General features: G+C 46.8%; 1 protein-coding gene and 1 long non-coding RNA gene across 2 annotated transcripts in view; one reads left to right on the top strand and one right to left on the bottom strand.

Annotated features, from left to right (window-relative positions):
* Kank4 (KN motif and ankyrin repeat domains 4) overlaps window positions 1-23,668 on the bottom strand; it is a 71,230-nt gene that overhangs the window by 42,952 nt on the left and 4,610 nt on the right. The window lies entirely within an intron of this gene.
* LOC128096574 (uncharacterized) overlaps window positions 5,415-23,668 on the top strand; it is a 122,515-nt gene continuing 104,261 nt past the window's right edge. The window contains exon 1 of the long non-coding RNA XR_008213676.1: window positions 5,415-5,791. This is a non-coding gene — a long non-coding RNA (uncharacterized LOC128096574). The remainder of the gene's footprint in view (window positions 5,792-23,668) is intronic.

The raw sequence follows: 23,668 nt of genomic DNA, 5'->3' as shown, positions 1-23,668 counted from the left end.
TGTATTCCCAGGGTTCCAGAGCTAAAACAAGACCCAGCAGCTGCAATTCAAGCCAGATTTCCTCTTTCCACTAAACAACACAGCCTAAACTGTGTGCCACCTTGAGGGGAGCTCTTCCAGGGCACTCCAGTCACGTTCTCACGGCGGGGGGTGTGTGTGTGTGTGTGTGTGTGTGTGTGTGTGTGTGTGTGTGAGAGAGAGATCTGGGCTGCTTTGGGAAGATGACTCTGCAATCAGGCAGTGTCCCCCCACCTCTGGGCTGCACTCTTTAGACTTACAGCTAATCTTGTTACCTCTGAGTCACCAGAGAATCCCTGGGACTGAGCACATTTCTCTTCAATGACTTTTCTGCTAAGAATTATTACCAAGAGAGAGGTTTGATTCTTTTTGCAATAGAGGAATACTCAATTTCTATGGCCAATGTTCCTTCTATTTCATCATTGAAAAATTGAATTGTCTATCTCCACTGAAATGGGGCTTGGCAATATTCAACCCCCAAGCTTGTGGCCATGTCTAAGGGGTCTCTTAGGCTTCTGCACTCTCTTCAAAAAGGGTAACTACTTGTCAGGCCCACTATGACACAGACTGGGAAGAGGTATCTGCCAATGTATCAGGTACACACTGACCAAAACTGCCTCTCAGAGCAGACTGGTCTTGGCCACAGTCTCCCACAGCATGAAACTAAATGGGAAAGGAAAGAAATCCTCAGTGGGAAGTCATGGGTAGAGCAATCCAGGCAGGTGAGTCACTCAAAAGATGGATTCTCTAAAGCAAGGGAAAGTGTAGAGTCAGAAAGGCGGCATAAGCCACGGGGATTGGGATGGAGGGGCACAGACCTTCATCTACATCTCTCCTGCCTTCTATAATGAACTTAATCTTTGACTGAAACACACTGTAAAACCAAGATGCAAATAAGGAGGGAAAAGAGGCAGAAGAGACGATTCAACAAAGAAAATATGCAAATGGCCCAAATCTTAAAATATTTAATTTTATAAGTTCGTCATGAAAAAGACACTATTGAAAAAAATTTTTTTTCTCTACTTCTGGGGATTGAATTTAGGGCCTCATGCATATAAAGCAAACACCCTACCATTGAGCTAAGGCCCCAGCCTCAGTATCACTCTGGTTTATGCTAGGCACTGTAGGTCCAACCCCAAATGCTGTTTGCTGTTATTTTTGCAATAGAAGCACAAAGCTGAGGTTCTGAGACTATCAGACACAAAATTGGAACCTCAGTTTTCCTAATGATAACACACCGTTGTAAGTCATGAAACACAGTCTCTTACACATTATATTAAAACAGATAAACAAACAACAACAAAAATGCTTTCAAGAGAAGATCCTGAGTGTTAGTAAGTATACGATGAGACATCCTCCCACCTCAGCAGATGACAGCAGAAACTGCCCCTGGTGGCAGTGCCCAGACACAGTGGATTGTCTCCTAGCACCTGGCCTGTGTGCTTGGGAGCACCGGTTAGCTGGTTTGGGTGTACAGGGAAATTAAAAATCAAATGCAATGGAAGTGTTCTAAGGGCAAGCAGAACAGTCTGGAATACAGTCTCTTCAGGAAATAAGTACACTAGTAATTACTACCTGCAAATTCAATTGTGACTTCCATATTGTGTTTAAAATCTAATCATATAGGCACTTGAAAATGTAGTCATGGTTGCTTTACAGTAATCACTGTACGTGGATGCACAGGACATCACTGACTTGTGCCTTGTTTTGCAAACCTACTCCCTGCTGGAAGTTATTCTGTCTCACATTTACTCTGCTCGCACGTCAGCCAGCCTGCAGGTGGTCCTCCAGGAAAGTGTCCAGGGAAGACCTCAGTTTCAGAAGGCTGCGATACAATTGCACGTGCTTTGAAGAAAGATGTGTTACAAGTCCTACTGTGTGAACCTCAGACCTGCAACCATTCTCCTGCCTCTGCCTGCTGCATGCTGGGGTTACAGCATTACATGCAACATCATGTCCAGTTTATATTATTCTAAATATCAACTTCTTATCAGATATATTTGAAAATTATTTACACTACTCTGCTGGAATGCTTTCATGCATGCTAGATATACACTGCCATCTTTTCTTTTTCGTCCTTGTACTATTATTTAATTCCTTTTGGTGGGCTGGAAGCTCCTTGATGGCAAGAACTAAGCCTTCTTCTTGCTCATGTGAGTCATCTGTAGTGTTTTTGTTTGGTTTTGGACAGGGTCTCATGCAGCCCAGGCTGACCTCAAAGTTGCTTTGTAGCCAAGGATGACTTGAACACCCAATCTTCCTCCCAAGTGCTGGTATTATAGGCATGTGTGACCACTCTTAACTTCTGGAGCTCTTAAAAAGCATCCTGGAAGTTGGGCAGTAGTGGTGCATGCCTTTTATCCTAGCACTTGGGAAGGAGAGACAGGCAGGTCTCTGAGTTCAAGGCCTTCTGGTCTACAGAGCAAGTTCCAGGACAGCCAGCAATACACAGAGAAACACTGTCTTGAAAAACCAAAATTTAAAAACAAATAAATAAATAAATGAACAAACAAACAAATAAATAAATACTTTTTTAAAGGGATCCTGGAAACACCCTACTTCTAAAATCTATAATTCCCACAGCAAAGTCCCTGCTCCAATGGAACAGGGTAAGAGTTTCCAAAGAGCTGTAAGTGAACCCAAAATTCTGATTCTTAAAGGTAAGCAACATAACAATGTGATTTTATTGTTATAAAGAATTAGGAACAAAACACATTACTTAATTAAATACTGGCATTAACAAACAAAAATTGTCTGTTACAAGAGTGCTAAGAACACTAATATAGTATAGTGTACAGTCTGCAAGGAAGAGTGCCTCCCAACACCACCAAACAACACTGCAAGACTCCTGAGTAGTCACCCAGGCTAAGGTCTGGGATTCCTGCCATTCTCAAAAAGGGCGCTGTGTTATTAGTGGAGAAGATATTTGTGCTTTTCCCAGCAAGGCAGAACTTTGTGAACACCTTTCCTATGCCTGGGACTCCCTCCTTTGGAGTCCCAAGTCTCCAAGGTTGGAACTGGAATTCATAGTGCCAACCCACTTCATTCAGGACCCAGCCAAAGAGTATCCGGGGACATCCAGGCCAGACTCCCAAATGAAAGGCAGCACCCCGGAAGAGGACAGATTACTGAGCAGTGACTCTGGGGGCCAGCGGAGTACCATCCGGCTATTTGACCTCCTTTTATGACCTCCTCCTCTGCAAGCTTGCTAGAGTGGGTTAAAAGTTTGCAACTATGACCTTCGCCTGCTCTAAGTCTTGGATGCTATTTATTCTTATTCTTTTAACTTCTATTACTCATAAGATCATTTTTGGAAACTTTTGTTGATAGGTATCTTGAGAATTTACTTTATTACCACTTTATTTTTCTCTTTCCTTTTAATCCTTTATTACCACTCCCACTCCTCCTGGAACCTGGGAGTGAGTGGGCTCAGTAGACCACAAGGATTTGTACTCTAATGCTGTAGGCTGCTGTCTAGATAGTTTGGAAACCACAACTTGGAGTAAATGTTTCCCAGGAATCCAGCTCCCCTCCTCCTTCCTGGGTCCTTCAGTGGAAGCATCTCATGGGCAGAGACTGACCTCTCTGTGTAGAGGCGGGGTGGGAGGCACCCTTGCATCTCTATGGGCAGTTGCTATACCAAGCATTATTGTCCTTGGTCAGAATCCAGCTGAAAACTTCTGAGGCACCAGCATGGATGCTTCGCAGGAGCCCCAGGTGCAGACTGTTCAGAGCTTTCATGGGCTGTGGCTTCTACCTCCGGGGTTGGGAGGAAGGTTTTTCTTGGATCAAATACACACAGCCTGCCCACTCAGGGATCAGTTTAAACAAAACTGAAGATGAAAAGTGATCCCCAGATATCTGGGTGGAACCAATATTGTTTTTTTTTTCTTTAATTGCACAATACCCTATCTAGTCTTCTACTAGCTCAGTATGCAGTGTATCCAGTATGTCACGTGCGCCAAACAAGGATGATGGACACTTAGTCTCAGCAGCTTGCTAGCTGAAGGATGGATGGGCATCATCAGAGACGAACCAAAAAGATGGGGGCTCTAGAAACTTCTATCATCTGAGTGTTTTCTGGAAGCAGATGGGACTCTTTTGGTATGCTATTTGGCAGTACACGGGAAAGTTGTGTACTGTTGTGATCTGGGTTGTTTTGTTGTGCTTAATGTGGGTGCCATGTTTTAATCTATTTCTCAAAGTTTGTGTGTCGGGATTTAAACCATGGCAACAGTGTTGGGGAGTGGGACCTGACAAGAGGTGATGGGGTCACCAGGGGTGTGCCCCGATGTGTAGATGAATGAGTGGGTTAGCTGTTGAGAGAGTAGGCTCACTTACAAAAAACGAGTTTGGCCCTCACTTGCTCAAATGCTCTTTCCCTTTCTTTGCTCTCTGCTTCCTCCCACAGGGTACGACACAAAGTCCCTCTGCAGATGCCAACACCACACTCTTGGACTTCCGGGTCTTCAGTATGATGAGTCAAGTAAATTCCTGTTTGTGATAAATCACTCAGCTTCAGATATTCTCTTACCTAGACTCATCTTAGAAAATAGAGCAAAATAGTAGGCAAAATCACGAGGAAAACATGTTTCTGGAAGTCGCACCCCGGGTTTAAACCACCGGACAGCAGCCCAGAGACATCACACAATGACTAGGCATACAGGACGCAGTCCAGGCTGACTTTCATTAGGCCTCTACTTACATCGTCCCTCCAGCCACACTGTGGCCCCTTTCAAGTCAAGACCTGTCTCCCTGCTTCTGCAAACCTTTTGCAGCTCCAGCCCAGGGTTTTGCAAGTAGTGAGTGTCCATCCAGTCATTTTCGCTGATTCCACTGCTGAGAGAAGAGAAATCTAACAGGACCTTGGACATCATCTCCATGTGCTACTGGAGATACTGAGGCCCCATGACGTGTGTTTGTCATACATCACAGTCAAGGTCAGATTTTGCTTTCTCGGCTTCGTGACTAGCGCTATTAGGAGCTCATGCTATGGTGCCTGCCTGCCTTACACTTTGAAGGATACTGACTTGATGGCTTCTGGAAAAACAACATGGCTGCTATCCCCAGTTTACATAGAGAATAATGGAGCTTTCATTGTAGTGACTGCTTGCCAGAAAACTGCTCATACTCCCACTGGTGACCTTTGCTGGCAGCCTCTGGCTACAGAGACAGTACCAAACACAATAATAAAAACAGTTGCCAATGTCAATTAAGCACCTTCTCTGTATTCATCCTTTACTCGTCCCTCCACAGCACCTGGGACCGAGCGAGCAGTTACGACTCCTCTGCAAATGAGATAAAGATGGCTGCCTCCTGACCCAGTCTAAGCTCAGTGCTGTGTTCAAAGAAACAGCAGCTAAGCAGATAAAAAATTAATTGGAAGCAATCCAAACCTTCACTGCGGTCTCCAGAGAAAATACCGAAGGGGAAGAGCATTCTTAGTGCAAAGCAAAACTTCGCCTCTCCTCTCTGCTATTCTGGGCACCTTGCTCCAGCAGAGCAGCTGCTCCAGCGGCAGAGCGTTGTTCCCAGCATGCTTTGCACAGATACATCTCCTAGCACCTCCACCACCCTCTTCCCCACCTGGCACAATTCACCTCCATCAGATTCTCTCTGCCCTCTCCCCAGGAATTCCAGTGAGTGCTGGTTCCGCTGTCCAGGCCTTTATTCTCTCTGGATAACCCAGTCTACATAGAAACAGAGCAATAATGAAGCAGGCAGGCTGTGCCTGACATTACCTCAGAAAAGAATTACTCAGAAGGCGTCACAGGTAAAGTTATGAATATTCACTAATAGTTTTATTCTCCGTTGTAACTATTTTATGGTGAGAAAACTAGGGCTTACATATAATACAGATACTTACATTGTTACAATAATAGTTGTTATGTGCACATTGCCCTGTACAAATGCTAAGGATGCTTACTTAACTAGCTGATGGTCATATTAGGTAGGTTATAGCCTTCTCATGGACAACAGGTTCAAGGGCACAGATCTAGTAAGAGGGGGGTTTGTCCAGCTTCATGGAGTTAAGGACAGAGTGGACCCTTTGGTCTCTAGTTTCTGCAACTGTCTATGAAACAATTTGCTTGGAGCCTAAACAGAAAGAGAAGAAGCCAGACATTAGCAAGGTGGCTAGAGAGACGGCTTGGTGGGTAAGAGCACTGGCTGCTCTTCCAGAGGGCCTGGGTTCAATCCCAAGCACCTACATGGAGCTTCATAGTTGTCTGCAACTCCAGTTCCTGGGGAGCTGACATCCTCTTCTGGCCTCCTTGGGCAAGTGGTACACTGACATCCACACAGTCAAAACACCTATACATATAGAATAATAAATTGTTTCAATTTAAAAAGTTCAGCAAAGGAAGGAGTCTAGACTTGGATTCCGCCATAGCCATGCTCACGGGGTATCCAGTGACTATTAAAATGTAAGTATTTTCAGGGGATGCAATAGGTCCATAAATAAATTTATTTGCCAAGGAATAGAGTGGAAGAATGCAGTCTTAATCAATAAAAACCCAACTAGGTTTCAAATAACCTTCAAGGAGACTTGGGGTGTTTAAGAGCTATTCAACCGACAGCAGCAGTTGAGTTACATGCTCATCAATTTTATATACAATGTTATTTGCAGCTGTCAAAATTTCTATTTCATAGACATATTTTTGAGCCAGAAACAAGAGTTTGGGGTTGCCCATTAATTTTGCTTTCCTGTCATTCACTGGGTTGTATAGAACTGGACCGGCAACCATGGTTCCTGCCTTGCATAACTAGGGAGACGTATCTCCCTGCCAATGGGGCATTTCCCCACAAAGTCAGAGGGATCCGACTACCGTAGTCCTGGGCAGAGGGCCTGTGTCCAACCCACCCACGCCAAGGGCAGATGAAAACCATGAGCTAGCTCAAGGCCAAGACTTGAGTTGGAGTCTGCCATGGTCCTGCTCTCAACCCTACATCTTCTATGGGAACCTGTGGAATGAGAGTAGTGAACTGAGTGGGGGGGACACACACGACAAAGGACACAGGATTGGAATCTGTCTGAATCTCCAGGTGATGCCTCTGCGCCCTCGGCCTGGCTGGCTTGTTTGTGACAGGGCTTGCTTCATATTCACAGCCCAGGCTGGCCTCAAGTTTTCTATCTTTTCACCTCAGTGTTCTTAACACTATGATTATAGGCATATGTCTCCATGCCCCCTCTTACCTACTTTATATCTGTTTTTATATAATAAAGAGAATATTTATATACTGTACTTATAATATTAATATTTATTTTGTGTAAATTAAATCTAGGTCCCACATTTGAAAGAAAATAAGGAATTTTGTTTTTCTGAGTCTGCCTTATTTCACTTACCATAATGATTTCCAGGTGCATCCATTTTTCTCCATGATTTCATTTTTATGGCTGTATAAAATCCCATTGTGTATACATGTACATTTTCTTTATTCATTCATCTTTTGATAAGCATCTAGGCTGGTTCTGTTTCTTGAGTACTGAAATTAGTATAGGAACAAGCATGTTGTATGTTGCTTTATATGTCTTTGGGTGTATACCCAGAAATGGTATCGATAGGTCATAATGGTGCATCTATTTTTAGTTTTTGAGAAATTCCACACTGATTGCCACATTGGCTGCACAAGATGACATTCCCACTTGCAATGAGTAAGTGATCTTTCACTAGACTCTCATTAGCATATACTGTCTGACTAGGGGGAGATAGAACCTTAAAACTTTAAATTTGCATTTCTCTGATAGCTTCCCAAAGAAGAAATAAAAAATAGCTAATAAAAACTTGAAAAGGGGGCTGGAGAGATGGCTCAGCGGTTAAGAGCACTGGCTGTTCTTCCAGAGGTCCTGAGTTCAATTCCCAGCAACCACGTGGTGGCTCACAACCATCTATAATGAGATCTGGTGCCCTCTTCTGGCCTGCAGAGATACATGCAGACAGAACACTGTATACATAAAAAAACAAATAAAAAAAAACTTGAAAAGGTGTTCAAATTCCTTAGCCATGTATTCAGTTCATTAGCCCATTTATTGTCCAGATGGTGTATCTGTGTTTAATGTTTGCAGTTCTTTATATATACTGGATTGTGGTGATATTTTATCTGTGTACCCCAATAAAACTTATCTGAGGATTGGAGGAAAAAGCCAGCCATTATAGTAAACATAGAAGTCAGGCAATGGTAGCACATGCCTTTAATCCTGCCATTTGGGAGGCAGAGATCCATCCTGATCTCTGTGAGTTCAAGGCCACACTGAGAACAGAGCCAGGCATGTTGGCACACACCTTTAATCCCAGTGCTAGTTAACCATAGAGGTCTAGAGGTCTGTACAGACAGACAGGAAGTGATAGAGCTGGGCAGAAAGAGGAAGTGATGTAGCTGGGCGGAGAGAGGAAGTAAGAGGGCAGGGACAGAAAGGCATATAGGCATGGGAATACAGGAAGTATCTCTCTCTTTGCCTGAGGATTTCCAAGTGGCAAAAACGTGGCTGGCTTCTTTTTGCTTCCCTGGTCTCTCAGCTTTTTACCCCAATATCTGGCTCTGGGTTTTTTATTAACAAGACCGTTTAGCAATTCGTCTTCCACTGGATATAATTCCCTGTCTAACGAGTAGTTGACAACACCCTGCCCCATTCTGTAGGATGTCTCTTTACTCTGGTGATTGTTGGTTTTGCTGTACAGAAGTGTCTTGGTTTCCTATAGTCTCATTTGTCAATCCTCAGGATCATTACATGTAGTATTGGCTTCCTTTTCAGAAAGTCCTTGCCCATACATATATCTTAAAGTCTTTTTCCTTTATTTTCCTCTAGCGATTTCAAAGTTTCAGGTCTTACATTAAGGTCATTGATCCATTGTGAACTGATTTTTGTGCAATGTGAGAGATGGATCTGCCTTTGCTTTCCCAGCACCATTTGCCGACTTTAAAAAATATTTTATGAACTCCCATTCGGTGCCTTGCAAACCATATTCTGCTGAGATCTCCTGAAGAGCTTGTTGATGTGTACATGCTGGTTCCATGGACTGGTGTGAGTGTGCAATAAAGGAAGAGACACTTGTGCCACAGCACTAAGGAGCACAGGTGTGATGCGGTGTCTGGTTTGGAGGGGGCGGGAAGGGGCTCTGCAGACCTCAGCACAACTCAGAGCTCCAGAGTTTGCAAACTTCTGACCGAGCTCCCCCAGCTATAAGGGGGAGCTATAAATAACTACTTATTACCTGCAACTGTCTGTATGGCTCCACGGCTGTCTCTTCTTGCTGGGTTGTATATCCATCTGTAAATGTGCGTGTGCACGGGCATGTGGAGGAGAGAGAGCCATGCCAGGTTTCCCTCTGACACTCTCCACCTTGTGTTTGAGACAAGCTGTCTCACTGAGCCTGGAGCACACCAATTTGGCAAGATTAGCTGGACAGCGAACCTCAGGGATCCTCTTGTCTGTCTCCCCAGTGCTAAGACTACAGACCTGCATCGCCACACCCAGTTTTTTAACATGGTGCTAGGGGTCCAGATTCAGGCCTCACACTTGCACAACAGCTACCTTCCCAACTGAGCCATCTCTCCAGCCTGTTTTTATTGTTTGCTTACTAGACTCTCTATCTATCTATCTATCTATCTATCTATCTATCTATCTATCTATCTCTATATATATCATATATGTGTGTATTTACATAGATTCTCAATATGTAACCTAGACTTGCCAGGAACTCACTCTGTAGCCCACACAGACCTCAAATTCAAGGTAACTCCTTGCCTCAGCCTCCCAAGTGTTCGGATTCCAAGCATGAGCCACATGTCTAGCGACACACCCATTATTAGCACTGTATTGGGTATGTAGAGAACACTGTTCTGGGGAGGGAGGAAAACAGTAGGTGCTCAGCAGGAGTTGGTTGCTTTGCCCTTGTTTATGGAGAGCTGTGCACCGGCCTAGAGATAAACCGTTATCCCTTCCATTTGCCTGGCACTCTCCTCTGGGCCAGCACCGTATGTCTTTTTCCTGTTTGGAGATTTGGAAGCCGAAGTGCAGATAGGCTCACTAAGTCAGATGTAGTCACAAAGCCCACACGGGGCAGAACTGGTGTCGCAGTCAGCGTTCCCGATGAGGCTTTACTAGCCAGATTGAGGCATGCTTCAGCCCACAACTGTCCAAAAGGCCTGGGGTGAGGGAAGCTGGTGGCTGAGCATGGAGAATGGGCAGGAAGCAAACTTCAGATGCAGAAGTGGGGAACAGGCAAGGGCAAGGCTTCAAAGTAGGAATAGCGGTTAAGCCCAAGAGAAGGAATGAGGTTTCATTCCCAAGGTCTTCAAACCCCTGGCAACCAGGACTGGAGCTAAAGTGATGCAGTCTGCATCTTCTCCTGTCAACTCCAGGGCTGAACCACAGCCTTGCTCTGTAAGGATACAGCAGTTGGATCAAGTGATCATTCACATGATTCATTTTGAGGGCAGCAAGTGATTTGAAATTTGGTCTGTGGGATAGATTAGAACCTATGAGAGATTTTCTCTTGGGGGTTGTTCTTCTTTAAAAGAAGGAGCTATGCTCAACACAGAAGAACAACTGGACTACTTCCCTTGGAACATCGCCAGCACACACAAGGCCTCCTATTCTTTGCAGTCAGCAGACGTTTGGTATGGGCGTGAAGCCTGGAGCCTGCCCAGCATACTTACCCACTTGTGTTCTGGAGCATGGAGACCTCAGCCTACAAAGCCAAATATAAAGGCTGCCTTCACCATAGCCCCTTGGAGCATGTGGTTTCTGCAAGTCCCTCTCCTGAGCCAGGGAGGCCCTAAGGGCCAGGTCTCCCCACCACTGTTGGAGATGGTGATGATAATGCTGCTGCAGCCCAGGAGCCTGGAGTCACACAGTCCTGCAGCAGGAGGAGGAAGAGGAGCCCCTTCCTTTCAAAGGCCAATCTCCCAGATGTGCCCATGCACCTGTCTATCTCAAACAATGGCTCAGACACGGAGCCAGGTTCTGCAGGTTTACGGAAGAATAAGACAGAGTTCTTTCCTTTAATTAACTCACTATCCCAAATGGGAAATAGAGGTCTAAATAAGGACTTCTGGTGTGAGAAAGGAGCAGGTAAAGCTTCAGGGAGATTCAAGAGAGCATACAGACATCACAAACTTGAGCTGGCTTTTGAATGATGAGTAAGAGTTCACCAAGCAAATGGGGCAGAGAAGAAAACATGTGGTAGAGAGAGAAGAGGAGAGAGACAGAGAGAGAGAGAGACACACACACACAGAGAGAGAGAGAGAGAGAGAGAGAGAGAGAGAGAGAGAGAGAGAGAGAGAGAACAGCAATACATTTAATTTCATTTATTGTTACTGTGTGTATGTATATGTGAATGCAGTTATGAGCATACCATAGCGCATGTGTGGAGGTAACTTTTGGGAGTCAGTTTTCTCCTGCCACTATCTGGGCTCTGGGGATGAAACCCAGGTTGTCAGGCTTGCACAGTGAGCACTTTTACCCATGGACCATCTCAACAACCCCACAGCAGCTACAGTCTGAAATGCAGGCACAGGCATCTAGCGTCTCGCACAGTTGGCAGTCTCCCGTGTGTTGGCACTGCCTTCCTGAACTGTTTTCAGCTTTGTGACAGCTAGGGAAATGCCTCCTGTGCTCTCTCTGCCTTGCCAAGCAGCCTTTGTCGTGTATAGAGAGCACAGTAGGTCCCGAGTAAGAACAGACAGAATCTGATTGGTGGAGCACAAGAACTGGGCCAGCCTGTGCGGTTAACTGGCCCATCCCCCTCATTTCACTGAAACACAGAGGAGGGGATGATATGCCCAGTCCAAATGTAGCACTGGACACCCACTAAGGAAAAACCTATCTCCTTCTAGTCAAGAGAATGGAATCCACCTCTGAGTGGAGACATGTCATCGTCTCCTCCATTAAGACCAATCACCTAGCCAAGGGACCACCCCTCAGGAAAGCAGAGTCACCTAACACTATGCTCGAGAGATGGGAGGAACGTTTATTCCTTTAATAAGATAACGAACTTTTCCTTCCCTGAAACTCTGCCCCTAGTACATACAGTGCCTCCAGAGCTGCTGTGACATTCTGTTCTGTCTGTTCACCTTTCTGTGATCTTTCCCTTTTTCTTTTGGATGCTGGCCAGAGCTTAAGATGCTGTGCTTTCCCTGGTACTTTGGACTTTAAAAAACAATAATTTATTTACTTTTATTTTATTTGCATTGGTATTTTGCCTGCAAAATGTCAGATCTTAGAGTTAGAGACAGTTGTTAGTTGCCATGTAGGTGCTGGGAATTGAACCCGGGTCCTCTGGAAGAACAGTCAGTGTAACCACTGAGCCATCCTCTCTGTCTTTTAAACTCTGTCTCTGAAGCTCTCTTCCCCGCCATGTACCCGCTTACATATGGTATGCTTTCGCACTTCTGATTCTCCGTCTTCAACCCCCACCCCAAGGCAGCTGAGGACTCCATCTTGCCTGCCCTGAGGTTTTATTTTTAAACACTAATAAAACTGTCTCTCAGCTTTCTTCTGAGTTCACTCTTAAATTTCTTTATTGACTTTTCCCCCCTTTGGTTTTTTTCAAGACAGGCTTTCTCTGTGTAGCCCTGGCTGTCTGCCACTCACTCTGTACACCAGGCTGGCCTCGAACTCACAGAGATCCACCTGCCTCTGCCTCCCGAGTGCTGGGATTAAAGGCGTGCGCCACCGCCGCCCGGCTAAATTCCTTTATTGAGATGAAGACGCCGCAGCAGCTGGCTGTTTTCGTTTGTTCCATGTTTTACGAAGAGAAAACTACATATGGGGGAGGGGTTGTAGATGGAGGTTTGTGCCCCAGTTCGTTTTAAATCCGCCCTGGGTGTGCCGGTCTCAGGAATGGAGCTCTGGTGGGCGCAGTGACATTAGGTCTCCTACAAGAATTTCTAGAGCGCTGCCTTGCCCCTACCACCACCACGTCAACACACTAAGATGACATCTCAGAGCCAGGAAGTGTCCAACCAAACCTTTGATCTAGGGCTCCTGGCCTCTTCAGCCGTGAGGAGCAAGCTAGTTTTGAAGCTACCCAGTGTATGGCCGTTTGGAACAGCAGCCCAAGTGGACCCAGCCAGAGGTTAAGTGATTTCCACACATCAGCAACCGAGGAACAAAGGCTTGAAACCAGAGGCTCTAGTCACTGAGTCCACAGCTTTTACCCAAAGGCCAGGTAGATGGGAAGGGTTTCTGGAGGTGGGGAAAGAAAATTCTAAAAGTTTGTCTCTGGCAAGGAAAAGCAAGGCGGAGAGACCCTGAGGTGGAGATGAGGGCATCTAAGCCACGTGATACCCACTGAATCTCAGGAGAGCCGAAGGCAGGGTGTGAAGGGGCTGGTAGGACCTGGGAACTTGGGGAAAGCAGCTGAGGTTTGTATCAGGCCGTGAGGAGAAGGGGGTGAGAGGTCATCGGGATAAACATGATGGTGGGGGGGGGGTGTCATCAAGTAGCAGATGAGGCCAGAGGCCATGGATTCCACGTAGACCTTGTCCTGAGTTAGGGAAATGGGATGAAGTTTAACCTAAAAGGAGTGGGGGGGGGGGGGGCTGTAGGGTACAAAAGAGGATACACACAGCAAATGATGGAATTGGGAAAGGGGTGTTTTAGTATCCTGCCATCCATGTAGCAAGCACAGTGGTAAGGACAAGCATGTAGCTGTGGCATGTGACAGCTGAGGTCTGTTGACTGCCCCCCCCCCCATCCCTCATTAAAAAAGGGGCCCCAAGGCTTTCTAACACTCATGGGTTTCCTTGGTTTAATAGTGGAGGCCCATAACTCTCCGCCAACTTCCTGTGCCTACAGCACTAGAGCAGGGCTAGCCTAAACAAAACACTCTGCAGACGGCCTTCAAAAGCTCGGTGTGAAACATTAACGCAAATCTCTCTTTCTCTCTCTTAATACTGAATGCTTGTTGACGCATCTTGGATATGTTGGGCTAAATAAGATACATTTACCATTAATTCTACCTGTTGTTATTTTGTGTTCTATCAAATGCTTCAAATGAGACCCAAACTATATGGCTATTGGTAAACACTGGTCTTTAAGGCAACAGTGGTATTAAATTCAGGCTGAAAGTACAAGGTCAGTGTGACCACTTAAGCAAGGAGCTTATGTGAACAGAACTCTCCTCTTCTGAGAGAGGGGGATAGAGCTGGGAGGGTTTGGTAGGAAATGGGAATGAAGGGCCAAAAATACATGGCCTGAATAAAGGGGTCCTTTTTGGGCTACGTGAGGATGATATGATGTGCCACTGAATGGGGCAAGAAAGGCCCCAAACATCTGAAGTAAATTCAAATGTCTAGAAGGTCCCAGTAACCACAAGGACTGACCCTGGGTCCACTTCTGATCCAAAATCCCCTTTGGTGTGCTGGCTCTGTACCAGGCTATTCACAACCAACTTCCTCCATCCCCCCCCACCCCCCCATCCCCCCATCCCCATGCGCTCTGCTTCCTCCACCCCACCCCCCATTCCCCTATGTGCTCTGCTTCCTCCACTGACCCGTCCTATCCACCAGCTTCCATCAGTCTCTCCCAGAACACTAATGCCAAACACATCCTGCCTCCCAAAGAGTTTGCCACCAGCCTAAAGACCTGAGTTTGGGTCTCAGAACCCACAGGGTGGAAGGAGCAAGCCTGTTCCCTCAAACCATCCTTCTACCTCTGCACATGTGCCATCCTATACTTCCCTGTGAACACACCTCATATACACACACAATTAAAAAATGTCTCCAATCTCCGACTGCTGAGAGCTAGGGCTGACCCCCCACCCCCATCCCCTGCAGGAGATGTCTGGTAGCAATTAGGAAGGCAGCAACACCAGCCAGCCAGTGTGGCCTGCAGTTGAGATCCTAACTCAACCTTGCCTGACATTTGTTGTTGTGTTGTGTTGTGTGTGTTTGTTTGTTTGAGTTAAGGCACATCAAAACGTCTCTGGGCTTTACCTTCGTCGCTTTTTGGCCTCACAGTTCTGACTTAATCTATAGTCTTGGCAGGTAGTATTAATGAGGTAATGGGAGCAGGAGGGCTTTGCTAACGGAGGGTCACAGAAAAGAAAGGGGCTGGGCTAGAGAAATGGCCCAGTGCTTAAGAGTCTGTTCTTAAAGAGGGACTGCATGTGGTTCCCACTCTTTCATTTCACAAGCACCTGGAACTCCAGCTCCAGGCGATCATGGCCACCGGGGCACTTGCACTCACATGCACATACCCACATCTCCATGCACAAACATTAATTAAACGCCATAAAAATAAGTTTAAAAAGGAAGGAAAGGTACAGTTGGACTCTAGCTGTGGAAATGAGGGGGTGTGGAAGGAGGAAGTTGGGGTGCAGGACAAAGGGCTGCAGAGACAGCACATGCGTTCTGTGTTCTGCTAAGGGGCTGACTTCCCCCGCTAGCAGAAAAGCACCCCACCCCCACTCCCAAGGGACAGTAAAGGCAGGACACAGCCTTTCCATCAGAGAACACATACCCGGCTTTGGGACTTTTCCTTCCGCTGAATAAAGAAAGGATGTTCTAGGGAAGACACCCCAGACAAAACCTGAATTCTGCTGTTAATGAACTGCTTGAGATTTTAAGACTATCCAGCACCAAAACCAAGATTTTACAAAGTGAAAAGTGATAATTCATCCCAGACTGGCTCTCCCTCCAAGCCCTCCCCCAACGTGGAGAAGAGTGGAGAGTGTGGAATCCCAAGAATGGAGGCTGTAGGCAGGGCTTGGGCTCGTCCACTGTGCAGTGGGCTGGGATCACGGAGCCCCCAGAACTGCACTGAGGGCAGTTCACTGTGGCCCTTTGAATTGCTATCCCCATTTTATAGAGGAGGAAAACCGAGGCTTTGGAGGGGCACAGTTCAAAGTCTGCTCTTCTCAGCCAGAAGTGTTTCCTATGGAAGACTCTCTTTATACACGCCTGGACATAATGAGTGACCTGACATTTGCTTAAGCCAAAGCATTAAAGGATACATGGACCGGGATAGTAAAGCCCTGTTTCGATTTATAAAATGTCCATTTATAGATCAACAACTACCTTTTTATCCATCCAGCCATTCATCACTTATCTACGTAAAGACATATAGTTTTATAGAGAGATCCTATGTGGACAGTACTAAGTCTAGAACAGTACACTCCGAACTTTCCCATACCCCCACCCACCAGCTCTTTATAGTTTGGAATTTTCTCCATTATTTGAAATACTTGTTGTGAACTGATATGATCAGAAGGGTTCACCCTCGGGCCCCACCATTTGCATCCTTCCTGGTGTGGCCCACCCTTTCATTTCCTGTCCACCCAGGCCACAAGGCATCCATCTACCTCGGATGCTTACTTTTTTATTGACAATGAAACCTTCTCCAAAGAGTGGCAGGCATTCCGTGCCCAATCTGATAGCGGGATCACAATGCCCACCCTTTGGAATTTCCTTTCTCCTCCCCTGTAATGAACTACTTGGTACTTTCTGGGCTCATGGCATTGATTCTGGGGTGATATTGTGGGTGAAGATTTCAGGTAAACTTAAACCACAGCTTAAATTACCTGAAGCCTCACTGCTCACCTTCGGGATACAGTGGCCATCTGGAGATTAATTCAAGGCTGGCATTTCCACACTAGATTTTTCTTTCCTCACAAGACAGGAGTGTGGACTTATGTAAAATCTGGTTTTTTAAATGTTGACTGAACTCCTCTTTAAAATACTGCAAAGATCAAAATGCATTGCATGAGATTCTAAAGGAATTAATAAAAATAGTTTTAAAAATACTGTACAGGCAAAACAGGCAGACAGCACCATGTGAGGCGGTGTCTGCAGCAAGACAGGCCCCAGTTCTAGCCTGACCTCCACCCTCTCTGCCATGAGCACAGCCTGTGCCTCACCTGGACCTGGGCAGCCTCAGCCTCTGCCGGGTATCGGGTATCGTCTCGACTCCACTAGGGTATCCTTCAGAGATCTGCCTCAGTAGCACATCTATTTAACTCCTAATCCCAACCTCAGTTAACCCTGCCTTTCCCAGGGTCCCTTAGAAACTCCTCCTCTGCTCCAGTTTGTACTTCTCACACTCTGCAGCTGTCTCCCCACGTTGAAATCTTTCCGTTAGATCACACATTGGAAGAAAGAAAAACAGAATCTTGCTGCCAGTTATGACTTTGGGTGAGTCTGGGACATTGTGGCCATCTTCAGCCTTCTGTATACCCCATAGCTTTGCGTGCCTTGTAGACTCTCTTCTCAGGAGAATTCGCTCAACTGGAATTCTCCTCCTTTCTTAGTCTGTGACCCCTATCCAGCCCTGTGGACAGCTTTACCTGTCAGCACCTGCTTTACCCCACACATCAGACATCACTGGGCCCCTCCCTCTGCCTGTGCCCAACAGCACTTGTGAAAGTCTGTCAGTCCCCATGAGAAGCTGGGTAACTCCGTCTCCAATTACTCATCTGCTCTGATAGATCGAGAACTCCTTGCCTAGTGGAGTGCCTAGTCCCGTGCCCGTGATCAGGCGACATTTGCTGGCTGTTAGGAAGCAAGGAGGAGAGGGGCAAGAAGGAAAAGACACTGAGAGAAAGAAGAAAGAAAGAAAAAATGAAGCCACAGGCCACCTAGAAATGTGAGATCTGGGGTTCAGCAGTTAGGAGGAGACCCAAGTTTGGTTCCCCGTACCCCATGGTGACTCACAACAGCCTGTTACTCCACTTCAAGGGCATCCTACACCTCTTCTATACCCCTTGGGCACTAGGCACACCCATGGTACACACACACACACACACACACACACACATATATATATATATATATATATATATTCAGGCAAAATAATCACACACACATAACATATATATATATGAGATTAAAGCCACTATACTATGCTGCAGGTGAAAACTCCCAGCCACTGTCCCTACCCCAGCATAGCAGGAAGCTCTTGACTTCTGGGCCCAGGAACCAGCATTCACCCCCATGAACTCTTTTTTCCTGGTCTCAAGCTCTAGGGTCAGAGATCTTCCACCTCAGTCAGGCCCTGCTTGGGGAAGCCAGCTGCAGTTACGACGTGGTAGGCAAGAGCCTCCCAGCGGCTGATGAGAAGCGAGCCACAGAAGCTCAGAGCAGACCATGTTCATGAAGAACTGGGGCACATTCCTGATGCCCAGGCAGCTGTCTGTCCAGAGAGTGGGCTTTCCTGAGTCAGTACAAGTTGGGGACTGTCTCAGACACCCCAAGCAATGAGGCTTCATGGGTCTAGAACAACTCAGAAAGCAACACTCTTGCCTTCCTTCCGTTTAACAAGCTGGTGGAGGGCCAGGCTACTCCTCTCCTGGACCCACTCTCTGACCTTGGCAGGAGACAGCCATCCTGGTCCCAGGGAACCCCAGAGAAACTGGCCCTGCCTGTGTTCTCCCAAGCCTGCATGTCTCTCAAATCATTGATCCCCGTGGATTCTCACCCTGCTATCAATGTGAAGGGAGGCTGGTCTCCTCACCCCGGTCACCAGGGAGAAGCAGCCGGGCACTATACCAGAGAATTCAGAGAAAGGTGCCAGCCTGCCTCACCCAGACTTCACCTCGGCAGCTAGGAGGAGGAGGAACAGGAGGAAGAAGAAGAGGAGGAGGAAAAGAAGGAAGAGGAGGAGAAAGAAGAAGAGGAGGAAGGGGAGGAGCAAGAGGAGGAGAAAAATGAGGAGGAGGAAGGGGAAAAGGAAGAATAAGAGGAAGAGGAGGAGGAAGAAGATGAGGAGGAAGAAGGGGAGGAGGAAGAGGAGGGTCTATCACTCCAGCTTCTCCTCCCCGCCCGCTTTCCTCTTCCTTGCTGACCACCAGAAGGACCACCTATAGGCTAACTCTAAGAGCACCGCTGAAACAGAGGCAGGGTGGCTCATATGGTTGACGCTTCCTTCCCACAGTTATGATGCTGGAAGGCTGCAACCAGGGCGCCAGCCCGGACTAGCTCTGGCGAGGCCTGCTTCCAGTGCCCAGGCTGGCGACTGCTTGCTGTATGCCCACAAAGGATAAGAAATAAGAAAGCTCTCTGGGTCCTTTGATAAGGAGCAGTCTCCTGCACCAGGGCTCTACCCTCATGCTCTATCTGCCTTCCAGAAGCCTGGATCCTAATGCCGTCGCCCTGGGGGGTTGGATCTCAAAATGAACTAGGGAGACAAAAACACCCATATGGCACATGAGACCATATTGAGAGTCGTGGGTAGGCCAGGTGTCCACAGGAGGTTCAGCTCAGCAAATCCTCAATGAAAACAGTGAGGTATGATTTCAGACCAACCTTGCAGACAAGAAAATGGAGTTCAAAACCATTTTATAATCAGAATTTTAAAAAATTAAAAAAAGAGCCCCAAATGAAGAGGCCACATCTCTTAAATAAGTAAAATACTTTTTAAAAACCTAGAAAAAAAACTGGGCGGTAGTAGCGCATGCGTTTGTTTAATCCCAGCACCCAGGAGGCAAATGCAGGCAGATCTCTGTGAGTTTGAGGCCAGTTTGGTCTACAAAGCAAGTTTTAGGACAGCTTGGGCTGTTACACAGAAATCTTGTCTTGAAAAAACAAAACAAAACCACAAACAAATGAACAAACCTAGAAGAGCTCAGCATGATGGTGCACGCCTTTAATCTCAGTACTTGGGAGGCAGAGGCAAGCCCATCTCTGTGAATTTGAGGCCAGCCCTGTCTACATAGTGAGTTCCAGACCAGCCAGGGCTACATAATGAGACCCTACCTCAAATAAATAAATAAACACATAACCTAGTAGAATAAGAAACTCACTAACAATCTTGATGATTTGGAAAAGGTGAGGGAATAGCCAATTTTAATGGCTACATATGGGCCAAGCATCTTGGGTACCCTGCATAAATCTGTTACCCCTTTTACAGGTAGGACCCTGACTAACAGGGGGAGTGCTCTGGCCTTCCACCCTTCTAGAACCACGCTGTGGTGCTCTAGCAGACTGCATCTGAACAATAGTTCTCTGAAAGGCACAGTAGTCCAAAGGAATGGTCCCAATGTGGAGAATGTCGGGCCTCAGCTTTGGCCGTGGGCGGAGCTCCTGGGCAGGAGCCTTTGGCACCACTGGGCATCATCCATGAGCCTAGCTAACACAGGACTCCATTCAGTGACTGGAAACGCTGAGAGGCAGGGGTAAGGATACGGAAGAAGGTTAGGCCAGAGATGGCTAGCCTTGGGCCAGGGTAAAAGGGACATAAGTCTGTTTCTGTGGAAAAAATGTGTTCCTTGAATGGCCCCCTATCCAAAATATCACTTCACTCTGCAGTATGGAAGACACACTGTCACCCCGGCAGGCAGGGCACCGAGCTGGAACCAGAGGCATGGTGCACTCCTCTAGGTCAGCCACTCAGTCCCTGTGCAACCTGCCCTCGCTGGTCCTCAGCACCCTCATGGGATGAAGAGGTAGTCTAGGCAACCAGGGAGGTTTGTTGGAGTGCTGTGAGCCCAGGATGTGGATGGCAGCACCGCTGGACAAGAGAGGCAGGACTGCGTGGAGGGAGGAAGAAGCAGAGTTCAAAAAGAGGGAGAAAATGAGCCCTGGGGGACAGAGCCCTGACCAGGTGTCTGCCTCAGGGAAGGGAGGGTGCAGGTGTGTTTCAGCAATGAGCAAGAGTTTCGTCAAGAGGGACGAAGGTCACCAGCTAGTCATGTGTATCTACTGGGAAGATGTTTTAGTGAGAAGGCTCCAGGTGAGGCTGAGCACCGGGACGGGCGAGGAGATAGGAACACATGGTAATACTGACCAGGTTTTCTTCCCAGAGGCCACAGCAGCTGCCATGAGGTGTAAGGCCTGCTGCCACAGGCTAGGTTTGAGGGGCTCCCAGAAGCCCTTGTAACAGAGCCTGAGTGACTAGGGAGGAGGTAAATGGCCAGTCTAAAAAGAGAGTGGAGTTGCACACAGATGAAAGAAAGGCCTGAGAGCACTGGAGAGAAATCGTGGACGTGAGGAAGGAAGCATTTGTATTCCGGTCTCTCAGATGGTCAGAGGCAGGGGACAAAGGCGGAATTAGAACCCAGTCCTAAAACCCAACTCCAGGGCATCGGTAATTTTTGACTTGTCCTTATTCCCACAAAGCCTACGTGCTTTGGTTAAGGGTGAGGGAGGAAAGGACAGCATCTGAAAACAGAGAAAAGACTGAAAAGATAGAAAGTGAGCAAAGAGAGTGGATAGAGACAAGATGGCAGCTGGGTTTCCAAGTGGATTTTCCTCTGGTTGCCTAAAGAGATTTTTTTTTTTTTAAAGCACAGGTTCCCAAAGTTAGCCTGCTCTGGGCTGAATTCCTGGGTCCCTCCACTTAATACCCAATGATGTTAAAACAAATATATTTCATCTCTTGGGACCTCATTGGGCTCACCAACATCATGTGAACGGTCACAGTTCTGTCTTGTTAGTTAGCTGGTCAAGACAAATGACTTTTATTTACGGTCTTGGTAGGACGTGTCTGAAACACATTAACATCCCATAGAAGAGGGCAGAAAGTGGGCAGGGTGGTGATGCCTGGAGCCCAGCCCTCAGGAGGCTGAAACTGGATAACTGAGTGTTTGAGGCCTGCCCGGGTTCCATAGTGAGACCCAGTCTCTAAATAAGTAAATAAAAACTAGCAAAAATCCAACCATTCCTCTAAGGCTGCTGGAGTGAGTCTCCCCTCTCCTGGCCCCTCACAGTCAACATCTGGCCACTGTCCTGCCCTTCCATGCTGCCCCTTCATTCCATCCATTCCAGGATCACTTCCAAGATGCTTCTCCCTTCCAAGATGTCTTCCTGGGGCTAGAGAGTACCTTTAATCAAGCAGGTTGTTAGCTCCTCTGCACAAAATCTTTAAGGCTCAGACAGACAGCCATCCAGTGGTTGACCGTTTGAATGGCCTGGCTTGCCTGAGATCAGCAGAGCCATCTCAGCAGGGCCTGGTGGGTCTGCGGGCTGCCAGGAATGACCTAACAGGTTTCCTGTGTGTCCTGCGTTTTGTAAGTTAACTTCAGGATGTGCATCAAAGCCTTCTACCCAAACCACAAACCGAGCCTTTGAGAAGTTGCCAACTATCAAGTGGGATTTACTACCACTGAGGACTGCCTCCCACTAACTAGAGAGAGATAGACGAGTCTGTGAAAGGTCAGGGTGGGAAGCTGCAGATGACACAGTGTACTGACTTCCTGTCAGGACTCCTAACTGCTCCTTTACCCCTATGGTGAAGCCTAGGGACCCTTTCTTGGGATGTTTTAAAATGCATAAAAGAAAAGACATAACTCCACTACAAAGAAAACCAGTATAAGTAAAATATGATTATTACAATTTGAAAAACCAAGTGTATAATGCAGCAATATGTGTTGTACTTTATTAACACATTAAATTACCCGTTTTAGAAGCTGCTGTAGTAACTACTGACGTCTCAACACAACCAACATAAGTAATATTTCAAGGTATCTGTAGCAACTAAAATGCAATATGAAGCAATCTATTATTTTGATTGTGACACGATTACTCTACACAAACTGTGGTTTGTTGCCAACACTGACAACTGAAATCAAAACGTCAGGCAAAGATGTCACCCCCCACCCGGCCCCCCAAGTTCACAGATTCCTCTTAAATTCTGTCAAGAGGAGTTTGGGGTTGTTGACCCTGGTTAAATATCCGTATTTGAGCCTACTCTTAACTGTCTTGAAGACCCTTCACTGCGCCCTTTTACCCCAAAGGCCCAGTTCTACAGATACAACCTTTCTCGGCTCTCCCGTGCCCAGGCTGCCTGACCCCTGCCAGGTCCTGGGAAAGAGAAGTCCTCGGTTCCCAGGAAGAAGGATCAGTGACTGGGTCCATCTCTGAAACTCAGGGAAGGAGAGGCCAGGGCTGGGGTGCACAGTGCTGGACTGAGCCCATGGTGGGTCCCTCATCACAGCATCACCTGGCTCAAGCCTAGGCTTAGATGTCAACACTGCTGTGCCTCGCTCCTCTCTTCCTCTCTCCGGGCTTACCGGTGTCTCTGCCTTCCGAGTGAGAAGAGCACTACCTCAGGGTACTCAGCGCTGATGGAGGAGGCTAGAGATGTGTAACCCTGGGCATTCTGCCCGGCTCACAGGCACTGGTAACTGGTAAAGTCATTTGCCCTCTCTTCCCCTCCACACCCCCACAGGTGGGTCATGACTTTCAATATTTATTTATTGAAAGATCATATGACTGTAATATGAAAATAATGTGTTAAAAATCCAAACACTAGCAAGGCAAAGGCACCTGCCATCAAGCTTGACTACCTAAGTTTAGGATCCAGGAGCAACACCGTAGGAGGAGAGAGCATGCCATGGTACTGGAGAACACACACACACACACACACACACACACACACACACACACACACACTAAATGAATCAGTTAAAATGGGAACAATAAAATTAATGAAAACTAAATAAAGTCAGTTAAAAGTCAAACAATAATGATAAAATTCCATTAACAATGATAAAATGCTCTCCCTCCACATATACTCAACATCATAACTGGTAAATGTAGACCTGATCAAACTATCTAGTCAGTGGCCACCCAGTTGGAAGCTGCATCTAACTTTCTCCCAAGATTGGGGGGTGCTACATCCTCCAGGGTGGAAGGGACTTGAGGCAAGGAACAGGCATTTGGAAACTCGAGAGCCCCTGCCAGTGTCCTTTGAGGAACAGTGGATGCTTTC

This window comes from Peromyscus californicus, unplaced genomic scaffold (assembly GCF_007827085.1).
Source record: "Peromyscus californicus insignis strain IS unplaced genomic scaffold, ASM782708v3 Scaffold_5__1_contigs__length_169319896, whole genome shotgun sequence".
Taxonomy (NCBI): domain Eukaryota; kingdom Metazoa; phylum Chordata; class Mammalia; order Rodentia; family Cricetidae; genus Peromyscus; species Peromyscus californicus.
Note: the sequence above shows the minus strand (reverse complement) of the source record. Positions and strands in the feature narration are given on the sequence as shown.